General features: G+C 31.9%; 1 long non-coding RNA gene across 1 annotated transcript; it reads right to left on the bottom strand.

Annotated features, from left to right (window-relative positions):
- Positions 1–1,770: 1,770 nt before the first annotated feature.
- LOC148610135 (uncharacterized) lies at positions 1,771–20,284 on the bottom strand. The gene is made up of 4 exons (XR_015914594.1): positions 20,242–20,284; positions 13,184–13,262; positions 6,360–6,435; positions 1,771–2,588 (listed from the first exon to the last, which is right to left on the bottom strand). It is a non-coding gene; the product is annotated as an uncharacterized LOC148610135 (long non-coding RNA).
- Between the last annotated feature and the right edge of the window lie 975 nt (positions 20,285–21,259).

Genomic DNA, 21,259 nt, shown 5'->3' with positions numbered 1-21,259 from the left:
GATCAAAGACTACAGATAATAAAATTTCTTGTTTTGAGAAACTGGCTCATAAATCAAAGTCCTTAACGTTATGTTCCATGTAATGTACAAGTAAGTTTCTGTGCGTAAATTACTTGTTAAAATCATCTTCAAAAGAACATCAAGGAAATATATACATTAATATCTCTACAACTTATGTTTGTCTTTTAAATATTTAAATAATGTTCACCTACGTCTAATCGAACTTATAACATTGAAATCTGCATATATTAAATCTCTTTCGAACTGTACAATTTGTTGGTTTAGAAAGGTATTCAATTAACTCACGTGCAAAATACATTAAAACTGATATGAAATGAGTATAAAAAATGTCCGGTTTGGATAAATTTTTTGTTTATTCAGGGTTCGGTTCAGACAGATTTTACTATTTATATCTAATTAATATTTACTCCCGCAGATTCAATAATATATGAGATTATAATGTATTCTTTCGGATCATTATTTAAACATATTCATCTAGCTCTTAAAATACATGAACACTAGAATACATTAGCACTAATGCTTTTTTTTCTAAGACAATGACAGGATATGACAAAAAATATGTTCATTCTTATATTTAATGGTTCCCATCGCATGTCTGTACCGAGTAAACACTTAAGGTTAAACTATTAGAATAGGAGGTCGACGAGGTTGTCCATTTTTAACCTTTGTTTTGTAGTTAAAATTTTAGTAGTCAAACATACAATCTAATCTCAAACATTTCTACTTAGGAAACTCTACCGATCATTGATTAACAATATTCTGAGTATACTAATTTAAATACAAACATGTAGTTGGGACTGTAAGTTAAAGAGCGGCAAGAGTCATTAACGTACATTTCCATTCATATCATAAAATGATCATCGGTCATCTGCATCCGCCAAAATAAGAAGCGCCATATTTTTTCGTGCACTGTTTTGCCTAAAATCGCCAAATTTTGCATCCACCAAAACAACCCGTCATACGCTATCCTAGCAACGTCGGTTCCGTTCGTTTCAAGTAATAATATAGTAATCATCAAACACATTTATAACTGTTTTTTTTTAAAGTGTACATATACGTGTGAAAGCAAATGATTATTAGTAAATAGAAATGAAAAATTAATAATGATATGTCACAAACCATTCAAACGTGTATCTTTTCAATTATTTAAAATGTTTTTTAGAAAAGAATAATATTTGCATTCTTTAAAGGTAGGTATGTAAAAACATTTGCAACAGCAAAATATTTAAAATAAGTGGGAGATACCAGTATCAAATGTGATCAGAAAAAAAGTAAGCATACCGAAGAATTGCTAATTTTATCGAGCTTCATACTAAAGTAAGGTGTCAAAAATATCTTAAGCACAAAGATGCCGAACCACTTCAATTGACAGGAAAGGTTCGTATCATATAAAATTATTCTTATGTTCAATATTTGTAAATGTGTAAAAGTTTAATGACAGAGAGGTATGTCGTAAGGGAGATAAATCTTACTGTTTTTTGTAGAGAACGAATAATTTGATATTGAAATGTGAGGATGTAAACAAAATCAAAACGCAACAAGGACTACAAGTTTTGCGACTGTTCTCAGTTTCGTTACTTTCCCATATACGTACAGGCAAAAGAAAAAACGAAATTGAAAAATTCCTTTTGTATTTCGGCTTGATGTTTCATATAAGTTATTTTTATTGTTTAAAATTGTTTGAAAGTTCACTGGTAGCCGTACTTTGGAAAATATCAGTTGCTGTATTACAATTATAATATAAACACGTATCATAGCTTTGTTTTTATTTCACAATATAGTAAATTGAGCGCACAATTATTATGAGTTGTTCTTATTCTATACTACTATGTATTTAAGTATGCATATATATTGCGTACAAGAAAACATTCATGAATCAATTTTCTACTTTTTAGATAGATATTTGACCTAACAGAAGCTCTGACAATTACATTTAAAATACACAAGAAAGTGTCTTGAAAGTCTTTGAAAGTGTTCGACAACTAGTACACATCATTGTGTTCAATCATTAATATTTGAACTTTCACTCAGTAGAAATTAAATTAAAAGGAATATTTCTAATTTTAGGACAGGTTACACTGAATAACCTGTTCAAAATTCAAAAACATTCCTTACGGAAGTAAACCTAGGGCAAGGGACATAACTCTTGAAATCAGTGATATGTTTGTATCATATTCAATTTCACAAGAGCCTCTAAAGCTTTCTTTTGAAACAGAATGAAATTAATCCATGTTACTTTGATGCTTACATACGATTGATGTCAAGTGCTGAATACAAACGTTCCAGTGATTATTAAGAGTTGTGTCACTTACCCCATGACTACCTCCTTAAAAGAACGCATCATATAAGTTTCATTACGTAGATTCGTGCGTTTCAGAAAGGAGCCTTCAACTCCATAAATAGAAAAATAAGAGTAATGAATGTATAGCCAGTAATGTTGGCAAAGAAACATAGATCTAATGTACAAGGCAAAACTGTTCTTTAATTAAGCATTTCTGACAATATCCCTGATTTCACGATGTACCATTTTTGATTTTCCACATCTCCATTTAAACCAACCACTACATCTACAAAGTAAAACACAACATATCTCTTAAACCCATGCGATAAAAATTAAGCAGAAAAAATCCAGAACCTTTTCATGTGAAATATATTTAATATTAATAAAAAAGAAAGAAGCAATCGCTTTACACGTTAATGTACAAACCAAGGATGGTGAAATAGTATTTAGTCATTTGAAAAATAAGTGAAATCCTTCCATCTTTTATTCCTTAGGTAATTAGTCAAAATCCATTTCCTTGAACGGTGACATCGTAGTATGATCATGTATATCATATGTATTAAGATATTTTACTTGGTGTTTTGAAGGCAATTTAACGATAAAAAGTCCAATATTAGGAAAAGATAGGTGTATCATCACCTGTGGCCCTTTTCATAAAATATCGTAAGAGTAAAATTAGTCGTAAGCTATGACGTCACAATACATTTATTTACTTTGACTAATTTTACTCTTATGATTTTTTTTGTGACAAGGACCACTGGACATGTACTCAACAATTTTCATAGGCAGTGAACCTAAAATATCAATCTCCTAAACAGAGGTTGTTAGCTCCTTCGTCCCTGTATTTGTTTGATGTAGGAGAAACAAGGACCTCTGTTTCGTAGATTGCTTAAATATATACACCGTGGTGTTATAAGATTCATTAAGGGACATGGTCACAGATGTTGGGAAGCAAAATATGTTGCAAAAATTGTCTTTTTAATTATCAACAGATTTTCTTTGCGTATTTCGACGAAATCGATCTTGACTCTGACACAAATATTGTAGAAAATAAAAAAAAAAATGAAAATATACATACCACACTGAAAAAGTATAAACTACAAAAACTGAAGACTCTTTCAACTAATATCATCATCAATAACGTGAATTAGAGACAAAACATATTCCCATATTGGTTCTTAAAGAGATTTTTTACTAATGCCAGTGTATTATATTAAACCAATAATTGCAGCTAATGAAAGATAGTAAAGCTTCTTTGAGAAGAGCTTCCGTAAATTACTTCAAGTGGACATGTTTCATGAATAGAATAGATGACATTCATCGTAAGCGCAACCGGTCAAATCTTAGAATATATATAAGAACTAAGAGAATATTATGTTTTGATTCAATATTTTGATATAGAGGTTTTAGTGTAGCTGTATATGTTACCATGTGTGATATTCAACATAGAGATGAAAGTGACAGAAGAAAATACACCATGAATTTTGAAAATTAGTTCTCGTATTACTGTTACCATAAATAAAATTCAATAAAATTAAAACAAACAACAGCTAATTACATCTTTAAATTATAAAAGTCATTATTAGACTAATTTTGTTATTACAATCATTGACAGTTTCGACAATTTAGTGGCTTTACAACTTATTTAAAAATTGAGCGATATTAAAAACGAAATTGAAAAATGGGTTATTGTGAATCTTTAACTAAATTTGTAATCAATAATTCTTGAAATGTAAGCTTAAATCAGCACTTTCATTGCATTGAAAAATTAAAAAAAAATATTTCTGTTATTTTTATCTCGTGTCTTTCTTTTCAACTTCTTATCCATTTTTCTTTCATTTTGAAACTTTCTTGTGATTTTCAAATTACCACATCATCGCGTTTATCAGAGGGCATGGAACCAATAGATATGAAAGAGTAATCAAGGGAACCAATTCTCCAGCGGTAATCAAAAGAATGTAATCCATGGACGAAGACCAGACGTGGAAAACAGACATACACAACGAAGAACATAAAATAAATAAAATCATATATACAAATTTGTAAAAACAAATGAGCAACTCGGACTCCACTAAAATCTGGGAGCATGGACCAGGTGCACCGGTAGGTTGAGCGTCCTCTGCTTTTCTAGAAACACCCACCGAGTTGCTCATAAAGTCAAGTCCGGGGTAGAAGAAAGACGAAAGGAAAATTATGACACGTTGAACAAATCAGTTTTCATGGCGCATATGGATACGGCGTTACGATCCTCCACGATGTCATGATGACGACCATAAAACTTCTGTAGTGATGACTTCAATCTTGTAGCAACATAACCCTGTTCCAGAGGCCAACTTGTTAGAAGCTGTATTATCGTCAGTTTCCGCTATGTAGATGACGTATTATCTTTAAATAATCCTAATTTCGGAGATTTGATACATCGCATCTACCCCATAGAACTTGAGATAAAGGATACTACAGACACTGAAGTCAGTCTCATATCTTGACATACACTTAGAAATTGACGGTAAAGGAAAACTATTGACCAAACATTACGACAAACGTGATGATTTATCATTCAGAATGGTCAACTTTCCTTTCATCTGTGGCAACATCCCTTCAGCACCTGCGTATGGAGTGTTCATATCACAACTCATACGTTATGCCAGAGCTTGCCGAAACTACGCAGACTTTTTGTATCGCGTTAGAACTCTAACAAATAGGCTTCTGGAACAGGATTATGTTGCTACAAGATTGAAGTCTTCACTACAGAAGTTTTATGGTCGTCATCGTGCACTCGTGGATCGTTATGGTGTATCCATCTGCACCATGAAAACTGATTTATTCAACTGGTCATAGTTTTCCTTTCCTCGTTTGTCTATCCCGGACTTGACTTTTTATGAGAAACTCGGCGGTGTTTCCAGAAAAGCAGAGGACGCTTACCCTACCGGTGCACCCGGTCCATGCTCCCAGTTTTTAGTGGAGTCCGAGTTGCTCCTTTTCTTTTGTCATTTTGTATGTATGATTTTAGTTACTTTATGTTCTTTGTTGTGTATGTCTGTTTTCCATGTTTGGTCTTTGTCCCTGTATTACGTTCTTTTGATTGCCGCTATATCCTTGGTTCCCTTGATTACTCTCTCAAGTTCTTTGGGGTAGATGCAATGTATCAAAACCCCTAAATTAGGATTGTTTAAAGATAATACTTCATCTATAGAGCGGAAACTGAGATTAAAGGATCTAGCTAAACGATATTCTTTCTTTCGGGTCGGATCAGCTACAAAGTCAGCCTCATAAGAGTGAAGGAATAGGTCAGCAAGTAGGGGAGCACAATTGTTCCTATTGGAATGCCGACCACTTGTTGAAAAACGCGCCCATCACACTGGACAAATATCGGACTAAACATTCCAGCGTTTTGTAAACATCTTCTTCTGTATATTAGGAAGATGATTTGGAATTATTTCTTACAAAGTATGAGGAATCTCTACCAAGAACTAGATATTTGTATCTAGATGTACGTGAGTAACAAGTGTTGTGGTAGGAATATAGACCCTCTTTGACAGCTGTGAATACAATAGTTAAAAGTTTTGAAAGAGGTTTGGTGGTACATTTTGCAGATCTGGCTATATAACGTTGTTTGTATCAGACATTGTCTGTTGTAGAGGTGATACAAGATCCCACCGAACAAACGATCTTTCTATATTCATATGCTATATGTTAAGTTAAACTTTACGATAATCCTTTCTGTCTTTTTGAGAAAACATGCATTTATCTACCATTTAAATCATCCAAATCGTTAACGATAATTCTTGCAAAGTGCAAGTTTCAAACTCAATCTATTTTAGTTCCATCTTAAAATGCAGTAAACAAATGACAGACTTAGAATGGTAATGTAGTCTATGAATGTTTCTGTATTAGAAATACAACTTAATTATGTGGAGTGAGACACGCACCATTCCCAATTTTCATTAAAAAAAACCGCTGCTACATTTTAAAGAGTCATTTGAATTTATTTGTAGAACCTATTTCTCATATCTTATACAAAACAAATTCGATACGTTATAAGTGTGATCAAACTTACTTCCATTTAAATCTTTTGTCTAAATCCAGCATTTCATCAACATCTGGATTTAAATCGTACGTGCTGACATCAACAGCTGAATAAAAAAATAAATACAAAGATTTTAAATTATCAATTAATTCAAAAGCACAACAGTAAAATTTAGAATGTCATTCTACAGTCTTTGAAAAGGAAAATAAATGAACCAGGAACCGAAAGGCAATCAAAAGAGTATCCAAGGATAACGACTAGACGGTGAAAATTGACACACACAACAAAGAAGATGAAATGACCAAATCGTTTCGTTAAAAATAAAGCAATGAACGTAAATGGATTCTCTGGACTCCACTAAAATATGTAGCATGGACCTAATTCACCCGCGGGGTAAGCTTCCCCTGCTTTTCTAGAACCATCCGCCAAGTTGTATATAATGTGTCACGTCCGAACAAGACGAAAGAGGTAAGGAAAACATTATTATACGATGAACGGCTATGAGAAAGGTAGTAATTGAGTAATTATTCACAGTCAGGGGTATAGGAGGAAAATGTCGCAAAATGCAATGAAAGTTAAGTAGTACTCCAGTGAGAATCATGCAAAATGTGATTCATGGTTGAAAAGCCTACATATCTTTATTTTTAATATTTTGTTCAAAATGTCAAAGTGAATAGAAAGTAACATGTGGCTTTTCATGTAGCTCTTCTTCATAGAAGATAAAAATTATCTAGAATACACTGTAGAATTCATTATTAAGGGAGATAACTCTGTAAATGCACTAAAATACAATAGAAACTGTTGGATTTTCAATGTGAATTATCTCATAAGAGAAGACAGATTGGAATAAATAATTATACAGACCTGTAAAAGAGTAATCAAGGAAACCAAGATTCCAGCGGAAATTAAAAGAATGTAATAGAGGGGCAAAGACCAGACATGGAAAATTAACAAACACAACAAAGAACATAAAGTAACCAAAATAATACATACAAAATAACAAAAGTAAATGAGCAACTCGCATTCCACTAAAAACTAGGAGCATGGACCAGATGCATCGGTTGTGTAAGCGTCTTCTGCTTTTCTAGAAACATCCGCCGCGTTGCTCATAAATGATGGGATTGGTAGTGGTGAATGAGAAAATGGAATAAAGTGTATGGTGGTATTGAAAATGGTGTATTTGGGTAATATGGTGAAAAGTGATGCACGGGAAATTAAATTGGAATTAGCGTGGAGTGGAATAGAGGATAAAGAGTATTTGAATTGGTAAAAGTGTGGGGGAATTATATTTGGAAAAATAGATGGTGAACTAGAGGACAGTGAATGGTAGAAATTGTAATGGTGTACGGGGAATTAAATTGGAAATAATATATGGTGGGATAGATAAAATGTATGGTTGAATAGATAACTGTGTATGATTGGATATGAATAATAGTGCATGATGGAATATAGATATTAGTGTATGGTGGGATTTAGAGAATAGCATATGGTCTGATAGAAATTACTGCATGAATGGATAATTGTGTATTGTTGAATATAGAGAATAGTGTTTGAGTGAAAGGATAACTTGTGTATGGTTGAAGATAGGAAATAGTTCGCCTCTCTTGACTTTCCTATTGTTGGATACAGAGAATAATGCATAATGGGATATAGAGATTTAGTAAATGGTGGGATACAGAGAATTATGTATGGTGGGATATAAAGATTAGTGTGTGGTGGGATAGAAAATTATGCATGTGTGAATGGATAATTGTGTATTGTGGTATATAGAGAATAGCGTATGTGTTAATGGATAATTGTGTATTGTTTTTAAAGAGAAAAGTGTATGGATGAATATAGAAAACAGTGCATTCTCCTCTCTGGACTTGCTTATACTTTTCGAGTTAATAAGTATCAACCCGTATATCTATCTCTGCTGTCCTTGATGTGACAATTTGCACAAACATGCCCTGAGCAGTTTAAAATTCGCGATTTTTCATTTTACTACACTTACTTACAAATTTGTTTGATAAGTTCCTAGTATTGTAGAGTTTCAAATCTATACATATACTCAGAAGATTATCCTGTAAGCGCATTTTGTTTTCAGTTACTGAACCAATGAAGTAATAATATGAAGTTATGATGAATAAATAAAGCATTCATCCATACATTGTTTTCTATACCGTCGTACACTACTCTCTATATCTCAGCATACACTTTTCTCTATATCCCAACATATGCTATTCTCTATATACTACCACGCACTAACTTCTACATCCAACTATAATGATATATGGGGACTAGATATTCCCTATTTATTATTAGATACCGGTATGTTGAAGGGAAAATACTACTATTTTAATCTGATGGAATGTAACTAGTTTTAAGTAGAGTATAAATCTGGAAAATGATTGAAACAAAAAGCATAAAATAAATCTTATCTTAAAAAGGTATGTAAATATCACTTCAACTACCATGCAATATAATAATAAATTTTGACTTTATATATTGTATAATTAAGAGGAGTAGATTTTTTGCACAAAATTCTACAATAGAATTGAATAGAAATGTTTAATCAAAAACTAAACCGTTGCGTATCATAAATTTTCAAGTGGTCTCAGGACGTCATAAACTCTTGTGTTAGAGATATTACATTTGATAGAATGCCCAAACGTAATAAATTCTCCCACAAATTCTAGATTTCAATTAATGCAATTACTTTCAAGCGCCCAAAGAACCAAAGTTTTTTGTAATTCAACAATATGATGCCTTCAAGTTTATAATAAATGCCGAATATCACACGCTCTATAAATCGTATACGTGATCCGGCAATTGTAATGAAAACATTCGCTCACGATAGCCATAGTTTATGATGGATTTGTTTAAACAGGCCTTTATATCGTCTAATTATATGTTGAACTGGCTATGTAAGCATTGCTTTGTGTAGGCTAACATTAAAACGTAGTGCAGATTTTATTGCCAATTTGTGTCTCTGTGTTTTTCCAGAACTTTTATTGCTTACAACTAAAACACGCATGCTATGAATTTGAAGATTTATTTGTATAACATATTTATCATAAAAAAAATTAAAAAGTCAAACAAATTGAGGTTAATAGGTGTTTCATAAAGAATCGTTATAAGACCAAAAAATGAATTTCATAATAATTTGTAAAAAAAAACAACATGGAACTCATAAGTTCTGAACAAAATCACTGTCAGAGTTGGGAGCAAGGACATTGTGCAACTGCAAGGAAAGCGTTCTCCAGAAGCACTCAACGAGTTTCATAACAGATGACACACAGGCAGATAAATAAATATTTAGCATAATAAATAGAAACATTTTTGTATAAAGATATGATATCAAACTGCCTTTATTATTTTCACATATATTGACACTTAACATAACTCTGCTTTCCACATAATATTTTCCATGTTCTTCTGGTCATCGACTGAGCAGGTGTCTCTTAGAATCACACAACGCTTGTCATAAGCTCGACCATTTATATAGCAAATGATAGTTTGTTTTGTATTATAGACCCTTGTGTTTGTTTGTTTGTTGGGGTTTAACGCCCGAGCAGCAATATTTCAGCTACATTCAGACGATAGACCCTTTTGTGGTAAGTTGGTGAGCATGCTCAATATACGCTTCCGCGAGGTAGGGCTTGGGTAGAACAAAAGAATTTTCCTCGCGGTAGTGTATTTTGAGCATGCTCTACGCATGCTCATCGACCACCCTACAGTTAGCACAAAAGGGTCTATTAAGGAAGGTCAAATAATAATAGCCTTCTAAGCGTATCCTTTTATTGTCTGTTCGATTTGTTTAGTATCATCTTTTTCTTTTCGCATGAATTTGGTAAGTTTTTGGTTAAGAGAGAAATCAAGGGAACCAGGATTCTAGCGGAAAATCATAAGAATGTAATACAGGAACAACGACCAGACATTGAAAACAGACACATACAATAAAGAACATAAAATAACCAAAATAATATATACAAAGTAACAAAAGTAAATGAGCAACTCGGACGCCACTTAAAACGTGGATCATGGACAAGGTACACCGATAGAGTAAGCGTCCTCTTCTTTCTAGAAACACCCGCCGAGTTGCTAAAAAAAAGTCAAGTAGACGAAAATGGAAAGGAAAACTATGACACGTTGAATAAATTAGAAGACGTAGAAAACGTTATATGATTCCATTTATATCGTAAAGGCGTTATTATTATTCCAGTTTTCATGTATAGATTTCTCTGACGGTGTGTCACCGTACATAAGAAAGCTTACAGATGTACAATGTCCCTGTTTGTTTAAGGGTTTAAGTTGTTAATTTATTTAGCTTGTTTGTTTTAATCTATCATTTTTGTTTTAACTTTTTCTCTAAAGTTTGCTACTTTTTGTAATTAAGTCAATATTTACATAATTATCATAGTTGTTTTGTCATGGGTATTCCATTATTTAAACAAAATGAGGATGCTTTATATTCATGTCATATGAGCACCAGTTTAATGCAAATGAAATTACTGAATCAATGTCCTAAATTTTCTTCTTTTTATCATATGAGTTTAAAGTTTTTTCGTTGTCAATTCCCAATGAATTCTGAAATCTAATAAAAACTGGGGTTGAACATGACAAATTTAAAAAGTTCAAAGTTTTGATTGTATTTTTGTGTAATGTAAAAGCGTTATTATACAAAGACAAAATGCAAACAAATACCCCTAATTTGATTTGTGAGACTAAACGTTTTTGTAAATAAAATTTCATTCCCTCTGAAAAAAAAATAATCATTTTAGAAAAACAGCTTTGAATGGCATAATAACGAATGTTATATGATGAGACAGCGATTCTGTCTGGAATTCTCTGAACGTAAACATTGGTTTTCAGTTTTACAGTTTCGAACTCAGAAATACTTCGTAATAGTACAAAAGGATGCGACTTTTACTGTCCTAATATACATGAATTGGAATTTTTTTGTAGGGGTATTTTTATAGAATATTGCATAATTTACTATTTAATATCCAAAGATATGATTAATTCTATAATCAAATTGCGGTTATATATCGATTAAAACTTGTCTGTTGAAAGCTTATTATGTCCTTGAAAGTGTAAGGTGAAATACGGGTGAACCAGTAAACAAATTGTTACCTCAAAGTCTTTGTAAGAATCATGCAAATTCAGTTATATGTGATACACCTTTAAAAAGCCTACACATTTTTATTTTGATAATTCAATTGGGTCTATATGATGAAATACATAATTATTTATTCTGATCTGTCTGTTCTATGCAGACAATTCGCACGAAAATACAACAGCTTTTATAGTATTTCAGTTCACATTTTAATTTCTATTTGCATTAAAAAAAATTAAACAAAATATCAAAAATAAAAATATGCAGGATTTACAAACAAGTATCACATTTTGCCTGATTCTTAACTGGAGTACTACATAAACAAATAAAGAAGTAAGTGAATTAAAGTTCTTTAAGTACGTGTATATACATATGTAACCATAATGAATTGTATGGTTGTGCTAAATAAGACAAATAATAACGATGTGCCATGCTACTTTGGTTTCCTAAATTGTAAGCATGATTTATCCAGCAAAACAATTTCAACAAAAACTACTTTTAATCAAGTAGGATAGATGACAAGTCATTTTCCTTCTCATTACTAAATGACTGTAAAGACTATCTTTCTACATCATGCTCAACACGTTTTTTTGGTTTTTTTTTTTCACTTTAACTATCGGACATGCATGATATTTATAAAAAACGTATTGTTTTTAATGTAACTTTAGATTTAGATTTCATGAAAACCTCAAAAGAGATAATTGTCTTTTCAGCAGCATATTTCACACAGCTTTACATGTTATTTTACCTCACCAGTTTATAATTGCAAATTCAGAATTTCTTAATAATTAAAATATGCCAGTCGGAATTATTGATTATTAATGCTGGATATTTCTCAGAACCCTTAAATAAAAATCTCATTTTCGGCAAAAAATACAAATCGCAGTAAATAATACACGCATGATTTCTCAATACAAAATGGAATTCCTTCACGGAGAAAATATTTTAACAATTTATATCTGTCTCCAAATTAGTATAAAACCTTTATTTAATTCCATTTTTTGTTCTTTTGTTTGTTTGTTTGTTTGTTTGTTGGGGTTTAACGTCCGAGCAGCAATATTTCAGCTATGTTCAGACAATGAACATGATATGGATATAATGAACATGAAATGAAAAAAAAAGGATGGGTCACAAGGATAATAGGGTCGACAAATTTTGATTGCCACTGGAAAAAGGGGGGATGGGTAAGATCGGGCAATTTAGCCTCCTGTGGCGGAGCGCAAAGGTTCCTACTCCTATCGAATACCACAGCAGGGTTCTTTAACGTGCGAGGAACGTGGCATCTTTCCCAACACGGTGCACCACTATGGTTTGCGGTCAGGTTTTCCGTATTATAGCCTGACAACCTCAGCATGTAACATGCCAGGGGTACCCCATTCCACCTGGGGCACACATCCCAGTTGCTCTGTGGGCAGAGCGCCTAGCCCCCGGCTAGGTTTCTGAGCACTATTTAGTCGCCTTATACGACAAGCCTAGCGCTGCCGCAGGCCCATTCTTTTATCACCCGGACCTGCACGGGGGTTTTTTGTTCTTTAAACACACGAATACTCTTTTGGGTTTCGTTCATTGGTGCACATAGTTGAAAGCAATTCAACTATTTGCATTGTAAGCTACACTAATATTGCATAATTATACAAATTTATCAGGAAACATGTGGTTAGGAGAACATATTTCAATCCAGTTGACTCACAGGAAAAATTCGTTCGCCCAGAACTTTTTAAATGTGTTCAATGAAAAGTAAGATAATGTAAAATACCTGGATATGAATATGTTACACTGTTCAGAGCATATAATACAATCAGTAGAAGAAATATGCTCTCTTTCCGTCTGAACATCTGAAATAAAAAAAGATGAAAGAAAAAAGAAGACTTTCGTAACATTGTCCATTGCAACCATTAAATTTTATTTGAATAATTAAATTTTACATGGCCGTTCCAAACGAAATGTGAAATTTCAGTTGAAACTTTGATGCTCTGGTGAAACCGACGAAATAAAAAAAAACAAGCATTGTCTTCAAAAAAGATATCCGACGCATTTGACGCTTTGTTCATTCGAATGTAAGAATGGAAGATATGGCATGATTGCCGAAAAGATAGTCATCTACCAGTGGTCAAGCAACGAACAGTTAAACTTTAACAAATCCGAAATCCAAATCCGATTTAGATTTCATTCGATGAACTGTGTGATCACTGTGCTATGTTTCATATTTCAATTATTTAATTGCTTTAACAATTAAGCTAATATATTACAAATTATTCATAATTCAATATATAAACATGGACACCAATGGCCCAAATGGATACAAAAGCGCAATTATTCACAATGCAATTTCCGTATGGGGGTCCTCACTTCCACTTAAATCTAAAAATAGATCCGGGTGAAATTTCTCTAATCTAACGCCATGTTGCTAAAATGCACCCATATAGCTTTTAAATTTTGAAATAAAAACCACCATGTCATGCGGCGTTTCTGCCCGAAAATTAAAGTTCAAAAAGGGGGATACTTTTTTCAAACATCAATTTTTCAGTAGCCACCCTAAGCCTTAAGTGCTCCATAAAATACACATATATGGGCTGCTAGCTTTCAAATTCGATACTTTTGGTACCTTACTGTTCGTACAATATTTTCATGAAAACATCTTTTTTTATTATCTACCAATCGTTTCTGTATTTTCCACTGGGCTGCATGTTGGGTAAAGATCTGGCTGAATACCAAGGAGACATAATTGCGCTATTGTAACCTAATGGAGCCTTGAATTTCATGGTTGTTATTACTTTTGTTAAATTGAATGCGAGGTTGTAAGCTCCATGGTTAAACATCATAGACGTCATGTGATGTCAAAGTGAATTCATTAGCAATCGGGTCGGAAAAACGATTATTGACAAACCACGAAAAATGATATATATTCCGCGTGATAGGGAGATAACTTATGCAAAAGCAATAATTTGTGCGTATTTTTTGCAAAAAAAATTTAATGTAGAGGTAAAGACTTTGAAAAACAGTTACTAATCATAGTGGTTTTTCTCTTAGTGTACTTGTTGCACTAGATGCTATTTTCTTCATACATACATCTTTCTGCTGTTCAAAGATATTTTTACAACGGAAATACTACAGACCAGTGATTCAAAGGGAGATATTCATTATAGCTATAAAGACAGGACAACCAATTAAATTGGTTATACATGTTTGATGTTTGCTTCAGTGTAATCCTTTGATATGAGTATTTTGAGCAATGAAACTTAATTAATTTTTAATATGATATAAGGTAGAAGACAGACCCAAAGACCCAATGTATCAACGTATTTAGTTCTTACTACGAAAAGTATTAGATGCAAATTAATTTCGAACGAGCTTTTTTTATTTTAAGATATTTGGTCATGTATTCAAAGAATGGCATTGCCTTATATATTTAATGACTTATTTTGATATTCTAGTCTTGTTAATGGAATAATAACTTAGTTTTTAAAGAAATAATTCACAAACATACATGATAATTCTTATTTAAATGTAAATGACAGTTTACAGGAATACCTAAATATTGACCCATGAAGTAAAATCCGATCTGTTGTACAATTTTGTCTCTATTTTAATTACTAGTAAACAAATGTCAACTATATTGTATCATCTTACTAAGTCTACTTAAGCACATGATACGAGTTCAAATAAGCACCTCATGAGAATGATAACGACTTACTCCCTGTTATACTTTAAAGAAAGGGAGAAACATTCTAAATGAGGATGTAATGAAGAATAATCGCACGCGGAAATCCGTGATGTGATTGGAAAAGATATGTAAATCGTCTTTAAAGGAAGAAATATTCCAAATTTTGAATGAAATATTTTTGTAGAAACTTTAAAAGGGTGACAAGAAAGAGTTATAAGTTCAGAATACAAAAATAGAAAAAACATCCTTTCGGGTAAAAACCGAACATTCTTGCCAGTAATTTAGAATCCTTCTGCTGATTTATTCATTTTTTTTTTGTAAGAAATCATCAATCTCCAGAGAATGCACTACCTTAACACGGTTGAGTTCGTTAACAATTAGAGTTGATCGTTGAAAGCTGGAGCATATTGGGTAAATCAGACAATGTATACATCGGGAAAATGACAGGTTAAGCTAAGAAAAAAATAGTTTTAATTAACACCTAATAGTTTAATTTGAAAAGTAACACGTCTCTGATTGGATCAAATTTATTTCGTTCATCATCTCATAAACCAAATTTTGTGATGACTGTGACGTCATCAAACTTTTTTAATGATTTACTCGTTGAATATAATAAAAACGATAATATAATATAAGAAATGTCTGGTATATTTTATCGTGGCGCACGCTTTAAAGTAACCTGCTACGCAGGTTATTTACTGTGCAACACTTGGTTGAAGTTATTTCGTCATAAGAATATAACAGTCATTCCTTAAATAACTCTACATAACGTAAATCTAGTAAAATAAGTATCCATAACGAGGCAACTTTCTGAATTAGATATATACGGAATATTCAATGAAATGCCAAAAAGAGCATTTAAGCAAGTTCTTGTGATCAATTACGCTGAGCCTTATACCTCTTGATACTTTAGTTTTTAAACTGATATAATGTAATTTTCAACAAAAATGCATCATTATTGAACAAGTTGACACAAACTATGTTCAACTTAGTAGTGTAATAGCAGTGGTTGTGTTGGGAAATATTTTTACTCTACATGAGTTTATCGTACGAACTGCGAGAGTTTACATATGTTTTGCGTCATAATGAGTATTTCATTGTACAACCTAAATCGTAATAATTGTCTCTTGTCTTAATGCATCATAGCTTTTAATGTGTATTCGTCTTTGGTGGAGTAAAATGTCAAAAAAACTGCCCGGAACCGAAATACACAGAATCGATCGTAATAATCAGACATAATTAAGGAAACTAAATAAAAATACAGAGAAAATTGTTTAACATGGACTGTATGTATTAACAAGGCTTAGAGTCAGTCTAGGAATTCGAATGTAGACATCACAAATTAATAAGCATCAATTTAACATATTGTACATATAGGAAATAATATATTATTTATTTGTTACATTTCAATACGGAAAGATAATGGCAAAATATCGGACAATCAAGTCAAGTAATACATATCTATATAGTCGGTGCATTTGAATAGCAATAAATATTAGCTTTAGAAAGCTTTCCAACCAAGTTTATATAGCGTGCTGGACCTCCCGCTTACTTTACGGGTAATTGTTTCCGGAATTTTGAAATTCAAAATGCAGGTCATAATTTCCGCCGAACAAAGTTGATAAAATCTGTAATCAAAACAGTACAGTAAATATTTGATGATATTATGAACAATTCCCATCGTTTACAATCTTTTTGTCAGAAACAGAATATTTCCTATTAAGATCTGGAATTTGGAAATACAATTTCAAGGGGCGTTTCAGATGTATTTTTATAACTTTGGTCCAAAAGCCTGTCATAATGAGGATGTAACTATGTCAGTGGTCTCTTTATTTCCCAGCTTTGCTATATAAATGAACAGAAAGCATTCTCCAGGATTGTTAATGGAGGGAATATCGTCATCGTCATTTGAAATAAAGGAATCTAGCGTCTTTAACCTTCTTGTCTTTCAAAAGATTTTGAAGGAACTCCGGCTCACTCGATTAAAGAAACAGATCTATAATTATTAAAATATAAGGATATAAAAATGCATCTGATTTTTTTATGTGGTATGTCTACTAAATGTTACCAAGTTTTGAAGCTAGATGTGATTCACAAACATTACAAATTTCAATATATCTAAATGACTGAAGCTTAATTTCTTGTGTTCAACATTGTAGAACCTCTCGATGATGAATTTGGCTTCCTATTTCGAAAGTTATGGATTTTAGTATTTCTTTTTTTTTTAATTGAGATCTGCCTATATATTTTTTATTCTAATGCTGCTGATGATAGGTTACTCCTTGAAACAGCGTATAGCATATCGAAATTTGCAATATATATGAGTGGTATTTTCGGTATGTCATAACAAAATATATTTTTTACTTCATTTTTTTTCCAATGTGGTATCAACTTTAAATTTAAGCAACTTTCCAAAAAAAATAGTAATTGTATTCTGCTATTTGTTATTTTTTAAAAATACAGACACGAAAATGATACACTATGTCAGTGTTGACATTTTTATATAAAAAATAACAGTCTACATTCAAAAGAAAACATTTTATTCAAATAAAAACAATATTCCCACTTCTAACTAAACATTGATATTAACAAACTTTCTAATTTCATCATGGTTGAATGATATATTAAGTAGCACTCTAAGCTAAAAATAATTAGTTGGAAAGTCTACATATTTTTATTTTTGATATTTTTTTTGTAATGCTTAAGTAAACAGCGGGTGTTTCTAGAAAAGCAGAGGACGCTTACCCTACCGGTGCACCTGGTCCATGTTCCCAGTTTTTAGTGGAGTCCGAGTCATTTATTTTTGTTACTTTATATGTATGATTTTAGTAACTTTATGTTCTTTGTTGTGTATGTCTGTTTTCCATGTCTGGTCTTTGTCCCTGGATTACATTCTTTTGATTACCGCTATAACTTTGGTTCCCTTGATTACTCTTCCAATAAAAAAAGGCCTTTGAAAACGGGATGAAAGCATGTGTTTCCGCAGGGTAAGTAAGTTTGCCATCATCACCCATCAAATTGAAAATCCGAGAATGGTGAAGCTTTAGGGATTTTCAATCAAGTTATACGTGAAATATAACTGACATCATTGTGACGATTACCATATGATAATAGCAACAAAGAACACATCAACCCCTGTTTAAGAAACGTATTTGACAGTTCCTTCCTTTACCAAGAAAGTCAGTATACAAATCAAATTTACGACAGCAATGGATCAAGTTTGATATGTGTAGATTAGATATGTTGGTATATCATCACTACAAAAAGAGAAGTTAACACCTGGAAAGTAAAACTCATGACATTTCTCTTGAAGACAAAGCAAGTCGTTCAATAAAGATTTACAGTTTGTTCCCATATGAATGTATAATTAAATTGTCAAACTCTCTTCTTAACTCGGAAAAAAATATTGTATAAGAGAAATGATTGAAATAATGCATTTGCGTGACGTTATTTTCCAAAAGCGACCAAGTACAAACAGTCTCATGGTGAAAAATGGTTTAAATAGACATCCAAAAAGCCAACACCGCAATGGTTGATAATACAAATTTTGAATTTTTAAGTCTTTCGTCTGTCAAAAAAAAACAATAATAAATTGTTCAGACAGTTAAATTGCTCCGACGACAGTGGTTTTCAGATATGTCATTAAACACGACAAAAGATTTTTTTCTATGAAACCATGCATTTTATTTCCATTACGTTTTGAACACAGTCACGATTATAATATATTTTTTTACTAATACAGACATAACTTAAACATAATCAAAAATTATAAATACAAATATGAAAGTGCAAGAAAATTAAAATTAAAATCATACATACAAAGTTACAAAAGCAAATGAGCAACTCGGACTCCACTAAAACTGGGAGCATGGGCCAGGTGCACTAGTAAGGTAAGCGTCCTCTGCTTTCGAGAAACATCCGCCGATGTATATAATAAAAAGTTTGGTTTTCATTTTTTTCAGAATTATAAAACATACGAATTTGAATACTTATACCTTTGTTAAGGCGGTACATATACCTGACATCTCTAAAATTTGTTCGGCTAGTTTAAATTTCTTGAAACTTTGTTCAGTGCTTTTTTTCCTTTGATAAAAGAAGCAAAATATATAAATTTCAAGAAGTTGTAACCACGTTTTTTGGATTAATTCAATGAATATATAGAAGCTTCATTATCCAAGGTTTGATCACTAAGACGCTTTGAGCTTGTTGAGCATCGTTCTCGGTCGTATTTGTAATTTTAATCATGTACCCTAATTGCTTTGCTAATTGCATGATATAAACTGTTAAGTACCATTTTGCGTAAAAATCAGGCAATGTTTTTCTCAATTTGATCTTTTTTGTCACAAATAGAATTCAATATATATAGTTTACAACCGAAAAGCTATTAAGATATATCCTGAAGCATCTGATGTAGATATTCTTTTACAGGTTATTTAGGGGAAAAGTGCGGGAAAATTGTCCCGCCAATTTTCCATAGTGTATTTCGACTAAATTTGACCTATCAAAATCTCAAAAAGGCAAACAAAAGCTTTGATAGTTGTTTCTGGGCACTATAAGGTAACAATACTTGGATAATACAACAAAATCTCCGCGGTTTTTTTCCCTTTATATGCCACATCTTTTTACACATTTTGCCAGATTCTTAGACAGAGAAGTAATTAAGTATGTTTTTGAAGGGTTCGAATATCAAAATCCACTAATTTATTTGGTGACCTTTGTATGAATACATTCAAAGAGCTCTTGAAATGACAATGAATGAACGATGTGGGAATGTTAAAATTAAAGTGTATTTTACAATCGCCAAGTTCATTCAATCTTTACTTAATAGTGAAATTGAACTCTAGTGTTAATTTGAAAAGAAGGAACAGAAAATAATAGTTATCTAAACAAATTTTAATCATCTTTTAAAACCGCGAAAATAGATATCCGTGAATATATATTCACTCGACAGAATTTAAAACAAACAACTGCAAAATTAATACGATTATCATATTTATCGTTATAGTATCATACAAAATGATGTTCACCTATTGTTTATGGTAAAAAAAAAGAATTAAAGAAATATTATCAACTCTAATTCTTTTAAAGAATATAGTAGCCGACACTTAAAACTGTTTTTCAAAATATATCAGTATATTAGTAAGGCTTACCTTCGATGTGTTATTTCTCAATATTAAAAGAGAGTTGAAACGATCGAATCAGCCTCTTTATATGAATATGCTCTCGGGTTTCTATTGATTTATAGATGTCACTCAGTCATTAATACATTTAAACCAATAGCAGACATTCATAGAGACTTTTTTCTAGCAATATCAGTTTTTCCAATTTAATTTTTTTTAAGTGGCTAAGATAATACATAACTGAATAGAGGGTCTATACTTATATTTTATGCGACAATGTTTTTTTTAAATATGATTAATATAGCTCATGAAACAGTATAAATAACTCGGGCTAGTACAAACAGGAAAACAAGTAGAAACTACATAGGAAGTTCGTCAGTTCGTTTACCCTTTTTTGCTTGAAAAAAAAAAACAATATTCATATTTCAAAACACATAGCAAGCATCGTTCTCGAATTAATTACAAGACAAAATAAACCTAAGCCTAACAAAGAAGGTGAACAATCGTCTTCGTGCTATTTATGCATTGCGCTATGTTTAAATAGATGTACGCTTCAAATTGAATTATTTATATTATTCAGCTCACAATAGAGGGTAGATTTTTCCGAGATAAAGTACGACTGAAATTGAGTATCTACGTTATAAGAGCAATAACACCCACAACACAACTCTCTTCGATATTTAAATCCGCACATTTAATTATATGACAACAATAATATATAAAACAATCTGCCTTCCGTATTGAAAATTTTATAACGCCACACAAAGACTAGCTTTATCCTTTTCCAATACATAGAAATTAATCTTTAGGATAGTAATTTGGTCTTAGATCTCGAATTATGTGGTAAATCTTATATCTGAGAATAATTCTAATACACATTTCCTTGTCCTCATTATTTTAATGGTAAATCATTACGATATAATAGGCTATTTTAAGAAATTATCGAAGAAAACTAAACTTAAACAAAAGATACAAAATTTTAACGAGGTTGTTAATGTGATGAACTTTTTTTAAAAGTAGACGTTATAACGGAACGAAACGAAACAAT

Source organism: Perna viridis, chromosome 8, assembly GCF_037379345.1.
Source record: "Perna viridis isolate PV_CMFRI_1.1 ecotype Kerala chromosome 8, ASM3737934v1, whole genome shotgun sequence".
Lineage (NCBI taxonomy): Eukaryota > Metazoa > Mollusca > Bivalvia > Mytilida > Mytilidae > Perna > Perna viridis.
This window is presented reverse-complemented; position numbering and strand designations above follow the sequence as displayed.